The 12,986-nt window shown below is 33.9% G+C and overlaps 1 non-coding gene across 1 annotated transcript; it reads left to right on the top strand.

Annotated features, from left to right (window-relative positions):
- The first annotated feature begins 1,248 nt into the window (after positions 1-1,248).
- On the top strand, positions 1,249-1,355 carry LOC130458702 (U6 spliceosomal RNA). The gene has a single exon (XR_008918091.1). It is a non-coding gene; the product is annotated as a U6 spliceosomal RNA (small nuclear RNA).
- Positions 1,356-12,986: the final 11,631 nt, after the last annotated feature.

Here is a 12,986-nt window from a genome sequence, read left to right as displayed (position 1 = left end):
ATTCCTAAAAATAATAAACAGTATATATCTAAAACCATCAGCTAATATCATCTGCAATGGGGATAAACTAAATCCATTCCCATTAAGATCAGGAGTGAAACAAGGATGCCCATTATCACCTCTATTATTTGACATTGTATTAGAAACACTAGCAGTAGCAATTAGAGAAGAAAAAGAAATTGAAGCCATCAAAATAGGCAAGGAGGAGACCAAATTATCACTCTTTGCAGATGACATGATGGTCTACTTAAAGAATCCTAGAGACTCAACCAAAAAGCTAATTGAAATAATCAACAACTTTAGCAAAGTTGCAGGATACAAAATAAACCCACATAAGTCATCAGCATTTCTATATAATTCCAACACAGCTCAGCAGCAAGAACTAGAAAGAGAAATCCCATTCAAAATTACCCAAGACAAAATAAAATACTTAGGAATCTATCTCCCGAGACAAACACAGGATCTATATGAACACAACTACAAAACACTTTCCACACAACTAAAACTAGACTTGAACAATTGGAAGAACATTAACTGCTCATGGGTAGGACGAGCCAATATAATAAAAATGACCATCCTACCCAAACTCATCTATCTATTTAGTGCCATACCCATGGAACTTCCAAAAATTTTTTTACTGATTTAGAAAAAAACATAACAAAGTTCATTTGGAAGAACAAAAGATCAAGGATATCCAGGGAAATAATGAAAAAAAATACAAAGGAAGGGGGTCTTGCAGTCCCAGATCTCAGACTATATTATAAAGCAGCGGTCATCAAAACAATTTGGTACTGGCTAAGAGACAGAAAGGAGGATCAGTGGAATAGACTGGGGGCAAGCAACCTCAGCAAGACAGTATATGACAAACCCAAAGATCCCAGCTTTTGGGACAAAAATCCACTATTTCATAAAAACTGTTGGGAAAATTGGAGGACAGTGTGGGAAAGATTAGGCTTAGATCAACACCTCACACCCTACACCAAGATAAATTCAAAATGGATGAATGACTTGAACATAAAGAAGGAAACTATAAGAAAACTGGCGAACACAGAATAGTGTACATGTCAGACCTTTGGGAAGGGAAATACTTCAAAACCAAGCAAGAATTAGAAAGAATTACAAAACGCAAAATAAATAATCTGGATTACATCAAATTAAAAAGTTTTTGTACAAACAAAACCAATGTAACCAAAATCAGAAGGGTAACAACAAATTGGGAAACAATCTTCATAAAAACCTCTGACAAGGGTGCTTGCTTCGGCAGCACATATACTAAAATTGGAACGATACAGAGAAGATTAGCATGGCCCCTGCGCAAGGATGACACGCAAATTCGTGAAGCGTTCCATATTTTTTATAATCGAACGTAATGGACTTCTACATTAGGGGCGGTGTAATGTCCCTGAACAACTTTCAGGGATCCAGGAGAAAAAAAAACACCATTCATAAGCAAAGGATAAACTATGGGAGTGGAAACACCGAGAAAAAGCAACTGCCTGAATACAGAGGTTGAGGGGACATGACAGAGGATAGACTTTAAATGAACACTCTAATGCAAATACTAACAACAAAGCAATGGGTTCAAATCAATAAAACATCTAATGCCCAGTGGACTTACGCGTCGGCTATGGGGGGTGGGGGGAGGAAAAGAAAATGATCTATGTCTTTAACGAATAATGCTTGGAAATGATCAAATAAAATATATTTAAAAAAAAAAAAACCTCTGACAAGGGTTTAATTACTAAAATTTATAAAGAACTAAATCAATTGTACAAAAAATCAAGCCATTCTCCAATTGATAAATGGACAAATGGAGGAAAAGAAAACGATCTTTGTTTCCAGTGAATAATGTATGAAAACGACCAAATAAAATAATATTAAAATTTAAAAAAAAAAAAAAGAAAAAAAACTGAGATGAGGAAAGGGCCAGGTGGATGCAGAAATAGCAGCTATGAAGGTACAGAAGAAAGGAAGCCCAAGGAATGTTACATAGACCAGAACAGAGAGTCCTGGGGGATCAGCCTAGAGAAGTAGGAGGGCTTAACTAAGGAGTTTGGATAGCTAGGCTGATTGAGTAATGGAATGTTCTAGTTAACTGGATAGTCTAATTAAAAATTTATATACCATATATGGAATGCCGATTTTTGAAGAAATAAAAAATTACAAAACAAAAAAAAGAAAGAAAGAAAAAGAAAAAAAGAAAAAGTCAATCATTGAAAACAGAATAGTTTCTTGCATAATTACATGATTTTCCCTCCTTTCTATTAGGCTGAGAGGAAAAAGAAAATGGACAGAAGTCAATCGGTGTCTCTTTTTATAAGAATTAATTAGTAAAAATTAGGAATGTCTTGCCTGATTGATTGCAAATTCATTGAGACTATCTTAATTATTTAGATAGCTTCCTTAGTACCTAGCATGACATTGTACATAATAAGTGATCAATAAGTATTTGCTTAATTGAATTGAAGCAATAAATTGAAACCTATATTTCTCTAACATTCTCTAACAGTTTGTGAAGTTTAACAGAATTTTGTTTAAAATTGCAAAAGATAACTAAATCTATCAATAAACATTTAATAGAGTACCTACTATATGCTAAAGTGCTAGGTGGAAAGACATGCTAAATTATGCTGATCAGTAGACCATGACTAAGAGAAGCCTTCATGTTTGTCTCCATAGCCATACCCAGCCACATCACTATCCATCACATGAATTATAGACACAGGAGCAGAGAGGTAATTAAGAGCCTCATGTATGCTCATCTGGAGAATACAACCACAAAATGATGGCTAATGTTCCAATCCTCATCTTGGGAGAAGATAGGGACTATGACACACAGAGAATTGCCTGAGACTTTCAACACCCTGATTCAGTGATAGGTGCAAAAAGGATTTTGTAGAATAATAATTTGACATTAAAAGTATGGCATCTTTCCTCTTTTCATTTTCATTTAGTTGTGTTTTTCTGATATAGACCAAATGGAAAGCAGAACATGGTTTATCCAACTAAGTAATTGCCAAATTCAAAAGTTAATTGAGATAACAGAAAAAGTCTAAAGTGAATATTTGCAGAGAGGAAACTGTTAAGTAATACACAAAGAAAAGGGAAAAAAATAAAGGGGACAGGTGAAGAACAAAAGGGGAAAATCAGAAAGAAAAAAACCTAATCTCTGAATTTCCTGCCTTTTGTGGCTGGAAATCTTGTGGTTTCATTCCTAAATAGTCACTGAAATTGAATTTCCTTCGTTTTATCCAAGGAAGAAGAATGCAGAAGGAAAAGACTGAAATCTTAAGGTTACTTAGAATAGGTCTCTATACAATCTCCATGAAATTAACAACCCAACTTAGAGTCACATACACAGTCTTCTTACCAATTTGTAACCTTTGACAACTTGCTGGCTCTTTCAGGACCAGCCTTTCCCTGAGTTAAGTTGAAATAGGGAGAAAGTTAACCTTTAAGAAAGTGAGAAGTGAAAAACAGTGCTTGTATTCTGTTTCCCTGAACTATGTAGAAGTATTTGATGAATTGCCCCATTTTAAAAGAGAATGAATGCTTAAATATAATCTATTTTTGCTTGTTTTTTTTTGTTGTTTAGAGAGACTCAGACCTTTTATACCAATTATATAGACTTTATCCCTATAAAGGATTTTAATAGATATTTGTTGTCTTTAGTAGTATCTCCTTAGTTGTTTTGTTAATATTAAGGAGAATCTAATTTTTTTTAAATAGAGGAATTTTTATCAGTCTTAGACATAAAAAATGTTAGATTCAAGATGGATGAAATATTACACTAAGTGGATCTAATTACAGCTTTTTCCTGAGAGTCTATAAAGTACTTATTCATAAAAGATGTAAGAAAAGGAAAAATCTAGGTTATAATACCAATAGGATTGCTGACTAGATTCTTTCCCTAGTCACCACTAACTCAACATCAAGAAACAGTAAAACAAAGCCAAAAGAATTTTTAACAAATAGAAGAATATGTGAAATATATTATTGGAAAACAACAGACTTGGAAAATAAATTGATGAGAGATTATATAAGAATTATTGGACTACTTGAAAGTCATCATCAAAGAAAAAAACTTAGGCATTATATCTCAGAAAAATATCAAGGAAAACTGCCCCAATATCCTAAAACCAGAGGATAAAATAGGAATGGAAAGAATCCAAAAATCACCACCTGCAAGAATCCCAAAATAAAAAACTTGCAAATATTATAGCCAAATTCCAGAGCTCCAAAGTCAAAGAGAAGACTTCAGGAAGCCAGAAAGAAATCATTAAAATATCATGGAGTTACTGTCAAAAATCATTCAAGATATAGCAGTTATATTAAAGGAATGGAAGGCTTAGAAAATGATCCAAAACAATTCCAAAAGTCCCATATTAAAAAAATGCTGTTTACCTCCAGAGAGAAAAATAATAAACTTTCAGTACAGATTGAAGTATGCTTTTTTCCCTTTATTTTCATTGTTTTATATTGTTTGAGTTTTCTTTTGCAATATGGCTGACTTGGAAATATACTTTGCATGACTTCACATGTATAATTGATATCATTAAGCTTGCCTTTCTCAAGGGTGAGAGAGAAATAAAGGGGAAGGAGAGAATTTGGAACTTAAAATTTTAAAACATTTAAAAAAAATTAATATAATTGGGAAATATTTAACAAAATGAATAAAATATTTAAATGAAAAAATCTCTGTCAAGATCTAGAGCAGTTATAGCTGAATCTATGGAACAAAAAAGAACCATAACCCCATAAAAATCTTTCCAAATTCCTAAAGCACTCCCTCAGCATCTCATCTTTATCAGCCTCCACATCTCCAACAGTATGAACAAATCAATCCTTAGGCTTTTGCCTGGGATTCCTATTGAGATCCTTATATACAACAGAGGATTTTCTGACATATCTCAATCCCTTTTCACTCCTAGCCCAGCAACAAGAGACAAGCCTAAATTCTGCACAGATACATGGAATGGAGGGGAGATAGTGTGATACTTTCTGTCTGATGAAATCCCTAGGTGAGTTACCCTACATCTTTAGAGACTATCCAGATCGTTCCTTCCATCTTTTCTCCAACCTACAACCAGTCAATAGAAGGAAAGAAAGAGAACCAAAGGAGGAACTTAAATTGATAATCAGCATCATTAGCAGCAATACAGCTAAAGAACAGGGTGTCAAAATCCATTTTGCCCAGTCCTATATCTCTAGAGGCTAAATAAATAAAATGAACAATATCTTGGTTTTTTAAAATAAATTAAATAAAATTTAACTTAAAAATAAGAAATAAAAGAAAAAAGCTAAAATGTCAAGATTCTCAAGAGGAGGAAAACTAAATAAGATTTTAGAGCAAAAGTAGAAAAAGAAGATTGTAAAACTAGAAGGGAAAATGAATGTTAAGTCCTCAAAGAGATTACAAAACTCTCTCATTAAATAAAATTGAAATAATGCTTGATTAAATATAGAATTCTGGGGACACCAAAGAGAAAAACAGATCAATAAATTCCATTTCATTTCTTTTGAAATCCATGAGAGAGTATAGTAGAGGTGAATATATATATATGTATATATCAGAATTTATGGCCCTCATGAAGGATTTTTTTAAAGTTATGAATGCATAGCAAAGAATTTCTCTGTAGAATCACAAGGTAAAATGTGAATAGATTTGTATTTTTTTAATTGAAGGGAAGGAAAAATCTAGAAAAGATTAATAATCTTAAAAATAACTCAATCTCTATAAAAGTATTTAACCTTGAAGTCTGGATGCACATAAACAACTGAAAGGTCAAAGGTATCCAAAACAATTCAAAAAATTAAGGAATATAATGCAATAAACATTGTAAGAAAACTCCAGAGAATATAATACAGAAAATGAAGCACTTAAGGTAACTATGTAGCACAGTGGATAGAGAACAGACCTAGAATGAGAAAGACTGGCTCAAATCTAGCCTTAGTCACAAATTGTGACCTCGGACAAGCCATTTCTCTCTGTCCATCTTAATTTCTTCAAATGTAAAATAAAGATAATAATAATAGCTTCTAACTTGTGACAGAGGCTAGCACTAAAGAAAAAAGTGCCAGGCTGAAGAGTATGTGAAATTGATCACCTTTATCAGGGAGGGGCCCCAGGAGTGGATTCAGGAGGAGGAGAAGACACTGGCTGGAGGAGAGAGCAGTGAAAGTCTCTCAGTCTTGAGAAGCAGAAGAGAGAAGGGGGGAAAAGACTTTCTCCTGAGGGTTACCCACTTTTTGTGCTGGTGACTGAAAATATTTCCCCCCAACACTTCCCAATTGAAGGGATTTTCTGAAGAGAAACCTGAGCAAACTTTACCTCAGCTCCTGTTGCCAAGGGGTGAGTCAACCTGATTTTCTCTTAGGGGGTCAAGCTGCCAAGGCCTGAATTCCTCCCAAACTCGAGGAGGGGGGGGAAAGGGTTTAGATAGAGACAGGGACCCTCTTTCCCCACTTTCCTTTTTTTCCCATCTTTCCTGTCCATTATTTACTTTTGTATTTCCTGATTGAGTTAACATTAAAAGCTATCTCTTCCCCAAGCTGAGTGTGAGTGAACAGATTAAGGGGAGACCTTTTGGTCTCGAGTAGTAGAGGAGGGATAAGAGGTACAAGAGTGAATTGGGGAGAGCAGATTTAGCTAAGGAGGGAAGGCAGAAGGGGGAAAAATCTTCAAATGCCCTCTCCTCTCTCTGAGCCAACTTGTTACATCTGCTATTTCCCCTGAACCCCGCTTTGAGAAAGGGATTCTCCTCTCTTTCCCCCTCTCCATATCAAAAGTCCAAGCTTCCCAGGTGTGGTACAAAACTTCCCTTTTTATCTTTTTTTGAAAACAGTTGGCACCCCAGATTTAAAAGAACCCCATTTATTAAGAAAAAAAACCTTTTAGTGACTGTCACCAACTGTCAGTTGTGAAGTTGTTGTCAATTACGACTCCTGAGGTTAGCAGCCTTTGTCACTGACTCTGCCTAGAAGTTTCCACACAGGATCAAAAACGTCTTGATTCCTGGGGGGGAACAAGTCAGTTACCAACTGCCACTCTGGTCAGTTACAAAACTGAGAGAGAGAGTCTATTATAAAAGGGAAGCTATACTAGGGCTGTCAGTTTTAGGATCTAGCCATCTTGGATCCTATCTAGCTAGAAGCAAAGCCTGTGGGGACAACAACCATTTTCTGTTAACTCCTGGCATTTAGAGCCTAGAAAAGATCTCATGGGAAACATGTTACAACTAATACTTTGGTCAACTGTGCTAGAATAATTGCCATTTATTGTGGCTACTGATTCATTTATAATACAGTGGCAGGAATGATAGACAATGTTCTGGGGACATTAAACAATATGACTATGGGATGGACACAGTTGCCAGTGAATTAACTAGATGTAAATTACCTCTGGCAAATCATACTCCAAGTCTATGTTGTGTTCTTGGTAGTAACTAACATCTTAAAGAATATCAAAGCTGGCACCAACCTCATTTTCCAAAGGAAAACTGTGCATGTTCTAGTCATTGATGATAGATTAGAGACATTGCTTGGTCAGATCCCTATTATAACTGAGATATGCCATAATTACATGCAGAGAAAACAAGGCATGGGGAGGGACCTGACGAGGAGACTGGGGATGTGATGGGACAGACTAATAAGGACAATGCAGTTACTAATACTAATACTGGTACACCATTAGGTGCAGTGGGGGGAAATGACCTTGCCAATAACATACAGACACCAATTAATGCATCTGCTAACAATCTTGCAAATGCATCAGAGGATTAAAAGATTATGCCTTTGCGTGATATAGCGAAGGTCACTGATAAGTCTGGTATTTTACATGCAAAGGTCCATAAGTCATTCACCACCCATGGCTTAGAATATTTATGTAAGCCTATGCCTAAATTTTTACTAGAGCCTCATCTCACAATTAAAGAACTAAAGAGAGCATTTCGCCTCTATGAACCAGATTTTGAGGATGTAGAAATTCTTTTATCTGAACTTTTTACACCCCAGGAACATAAAAACTGTATTAAACAAACTAGAAAAGATTCCTCACTCACGAGCTGGCCAGAAGTTTTTGAGGTCCTGGATTTTTCTAATCCAAGATCAATGGCTTATCTAAGAAAATGCCATGAGGACTATTGCAGGGAATGAAGGAATTGTCAGAAAGACCCAATGCATGGGGAAATTTTGACAGATTAGCCCAAGAAAAAAATGAACACCCAAGCACATTTATAAATCACCTTATTGAAAAAACTGAGGGACTATAAGGCTTTATCCCTGATTCAAAGGAATCAGAGGTGCACGTGAGGAGACAATTTCTCAAGGGCTGTGATAAGCACTTGAGGTATTTCTTCAGGAACTATTGCCCTAAGTTTGACACCATCTCACTTAATGAATTTAGAGACACTACCACCTATCTTCATGATAACAAAGTAGATCAAGAAAAAGAAAAGGATGATCTAAAGAAAAAAGCTCCAAGAGACCTCTGAAATATTAAAGCAGAAAGAATTAGAGGAGTTTAAGAACCTGGATACAATTAAGACATTTAACAAACAAACCACACAGTATAGACATACACCCCAAAGTTAACAGAGGATGCAAAGAGATACCAGGATTTGCTTTTGTGTTCTCGGCAAGGACACATAGTAAGAAACTGTCTGATGAAATATTGCTATGAACAAGGCCAAAATAAGAGAGATGGGAAAGGTCAATATGCATATTATCAGGGGAAAGTATATAATAACAAAAACTATGGGAGGCAGGCCTCTAATAGCAATCAGTATTGCTCTCACTGCAGACTTAGAGAATAGGAGACCCCAAACCTGAAATCCATGGAAGCAGCAATAGCTTCTAGAGCAAAACTCCATTATTCAAAAGTTGTAGGGAGAAATAATCATCATACTGCATAATGCTAGGCTCTAGCATTATCTAGTAAAAAAGAGACCAATGGGGGAGGCACCCCAGGGAGGAAACATGAGGGCATAAGCATAAAGGGGAAAAGGGAGATGGTAGAAAGGAAAATGAAAACTTTAAAATTTTAGTGGTGTAGAAACAGATAGTTGGGCAAGATGCCAAGGGAAGCAACTTAAGTACAAAACAGAAATCTATAATTGAAGTGGAGAATTAAATTGCACAGATAATAGCAGACATGAAGCATGACATTTATGGTTCACAACACATGGACCCACAAAACTGCATGGAGAAAAACAAGGAACAGATTAAATCCTTTTTGGAAAATTTTTTAGCTTGCAGAATGAATCTAGACAGTGGAAAATCAAACAAAACTTCCCTTTTTTAATCTTTTTTTAAAACAAATTCCCAAGGGAGTTGTAAAGATAAAATAAGAATTTTTGTAAATTCAGACACAGTGCATGACCCAAAGTAAGTGCTTAGTAAATGCTTATTCTTTTCTCTAATTAAAAGAATCCATGAATCACTCAGGGAAAAAAAATTATTGAATCTCTAAGACAGAGAGTAGTTAAGTTTAACATTTATAATGATAAACCACAAAATCTATAATCAGACAATAGAAAGATCTTTAAAAATAAAGGAAAATTCAAATAATATAATATTATTCTTCAACCATTTCAAAATGCTAAAGGTAATGGAAGAATACATATTGACTAACAAAGGAACTCAAATCATAACCCAAAATAATATGTCTTAAAAACATGAACTTAATCATCTATGAAACAAATGAATGATTAATAAGGGAGTTATTGGGGCAATTCTGAAAGATTTTTTTAAAAGAAATGTGTAATCTTATAAATATACCAAACAATAAGCATTTAAATACATTAAACAATTAAAATGCAATCGAAACAAATGATTATAATTTCCAAAAAATATTAAACAAATTAATTCATATTTAAACTTTTAAGAGGCATGTCTTACAAGGCAAAAAAGAGATTTTTCAATAGATAAGTAAATACAAAAATGGATAGAGATGTAAACAGAATTCAAAGAAATGAGAAATAAGAGTGAAGGAGCAAAACTGAGACATTAAGAAATCAACACATGCACACATGAATCGAAGTATTTGTGGAATAAATTGCAGCAAGGAAAGAGGAGGTGGAGGACAGAAAAGAAGGGGTATGGTTCCTCATGAATTGGGTGAACAGTGAATAAATGATTATGTCTAAAGTTCTTCAGAAAGAAAAAAAGGGACTTCAGCAGAGTAGGAGAGGTAACAGGAAGGAGGGATCATAACCAGGAAAATGAATAGTGATATCAAATAAATAGGAAGAGAGGGGATCATGATAAAGACTCTGTGGAGGAAAAAGAAGTATTTGCTTAAGACAGGAAGTATGGACATCATTATTGTTTTAATCTATAGGTAGTTTGTGCATTGGAAAACCACCGATTCTGAAAGAATTCTATTGGGCAATGAGACAAGATCTAGAATGGTTAGAAGTAAGACCTAAATTTAGGCACTTCAGAAGCTTTAACTCTATGAGGATCATAATGAGATTAAGAAAGGAAAAATAAGAATAGAAACCATTAATGACATAATATAATTTTGGAATAGACATTTAGATAAGAAAATTAATAAAGAGATTAAAATGATGAAATTCTTCTTAGAAGGAGGTACAAAGGGAAAAAGTTAAAGAAGTTAAAGAGGAGAGGAAGGGGGATTTTGAATTGTCATCTGAGAAAGGTAAAGAAAAAGTGAAATGGGAAAATGATAAACAAAAGTATAAAAAAAAACCTATAATTAAGTAAAACCCAAAACATGAGGAAAGGGTTTAAAAAGTGATTGGTGGACAAATCATGAAAGAAATCCCTGAGAAACAGGTTTGCATAAAAATAGTTTAAGATAATTATTCATAAGGAAAAATAAAATATGATTAAAAGGGGAAGAGACATGTTATAATTTGTAGTTAGATACTGGCATAAATGCAGTAAAACACAAGTCTAACTCAATTTTAAATATTAACAGACTAAGTAGTACATAAAACAAAAGAGTGGCAGAATGAAAAAGAAAAAAGTATTTTGTTTATTTTACTTGTTAGGAAATATGTTTAAAAGGAGATTTGTACACAGAAAGAAAATGAGATTCTTGAACAAAATTAACTATGCTGAAATCAAACTATGACAAATCAAAAAGACAAAATGTGATCATTCTATTAGACAAAAAAATAAAATTCATACTATCAATAGAGATAAACAAGAAACTTGTGCTATAATCAAACAATATCAATATTAAATGTGAAATAAATGGTATAGCATCTAAATTCATAAAGCAAAAATGAACTAAATTGCAAAAAGGAATATCAAAAATAACAGTAGGAAAATTTCATATTTCCCTTTCAAAGCTAGATAAATATGAAAACATAATCAAAATAAAAAAAAACAGAAAAGAATACACTATAGGAGAATTCAGAGCTATAAGATTTAGAGCACCTCTAAATGTGACTAGTAATTCATTGTATACATACATAATTATATATGTATGTGTGTATCCATATTCATACATATATATTCATTCATTCATTTATTTATTGTTATATCAGAAACTGGAATCATGCAATAAGGTCCAAATAAAGTACAAATAAATGTGGAAAAGGATACATGCATCCTTTATAGGTGCAATAAAAATAGTAATCAATTCAGGAAGTAAAAATAAAATACCAAAGCCTAAATGGAGTCCTAATAATGAAATCATAAATCATGAATAAGTCAAAGAATAATTTGTAGAAACAACTAATAACTTTGTCAAAGTGATAATGATGAGAGAATTTTTCATAGTTGAAGTTAAAACAATATTCAGAAGAAAAAATATGCACATGTTTATATATATATGTGTGTGTGTGTGTGTGTGTGTGTGTGTGTGTATGAGGAAAAGAATAATGAACTGAACTTGCATTTTAAAATTAGAAGACAACGGAGGAGAAAATGGTGAAGTGCTTATGCTTGACTCCCACACTCAATCAGCTATAGAAACCTACCTACCTGAGCCTATAGGGAAGTCTGAGAGTAGAGAAAATAAGGGAGGGAAGTATAGATAAAAAAAGGAGGATGAATGGGGGAGGTGGGGTCATCAAAAATAAACATGTGAACAAAGAAAAACTAAAAGGAGAGAGAGAGAAAAGTAAACACAGGGAAAATAAAATAGAGGAAATCACACACTATAACTATGAATGTGAATGAAATGAACTCACCCATAAAAAAGAAAAAGATAGCAGAGTGGATTAAAAACCAGAACCCTACAATATTCTGTTTACAAGAAACATTTAAAACAGGAAGACATATACAGTATAAAGGTAAGAGGCTAGAGAAGAATCTACTATGCATCAGCTAAAATAAAAATAAAGCAGGGGTAGAAATAATGATCTCAGACAAAGCAAAAGTAAAAACTGATTTAATCAAAAGAGATAGGGAAGGAAATTATATCATGATAAAAGGTACCATAGAGAATTAAATAATATCAATATTAAACATATATACACCAAGTGGCACAACATCCAGATTTTATTTTTTATTTAATTAATTAATTTAGAATACTTTTCCATGATTACATGATTCATGTTCTTTGCCTCCTCTCCTCCCTTCCCCTTCCCAAAGCCAATGAGAAATTTCACTGGGTTTTACATGTGTCATTGTTCAAAACCTATTTCTATATTATCAATATTTGCAATAGAGTGATCACTTAAAGTTAACATCCCCAATCATTTCCCCATAGAACCATGTGATCAATCATATGATTTTCTTATGCATTTCTACTCCCACAGTTCTTTCTCTGGATGTGGATAGTGTTCTTTCTCATAAGCCCCTCAGGATTGTCCTGGATCATTGCATTGCTGCTAGTAGAGAAGTCCATTAGGTTCCATTGTGTCATAGTGTGTCCGTCTCTGTATACAATGTTCTCCTGGTCCTGCTCCTTTCACTTTGCATCAGTTCCTAGAGGTCTTTCCAGTTCATATGGAATTCCTTCAGTTCGTTATTCCTTTTAGCATAATAGTATTCTATCACTAACATATACC

Source organism: Monodelphis domestica, chromosome 3, assembly GCF_027887165.1.
Source record: "Monodelphis domestica isolate mMonDom1 chromosome 3, mMonDom1.pri, whole genome shotgun sequence".
In the NCBI taxonomy this organism is placed as follows: Eukaryota; Metazoa; Chordata; class Mammalia; order Didelphimorphia; family Didelphidae; genus Monodelphis; species Monodelphis domestica.
The sequence above is the reverse complement of the archived record's forward strand: the minus strand, read 5'-3'. Positions and strand labels throughout refer to the sequence as shown.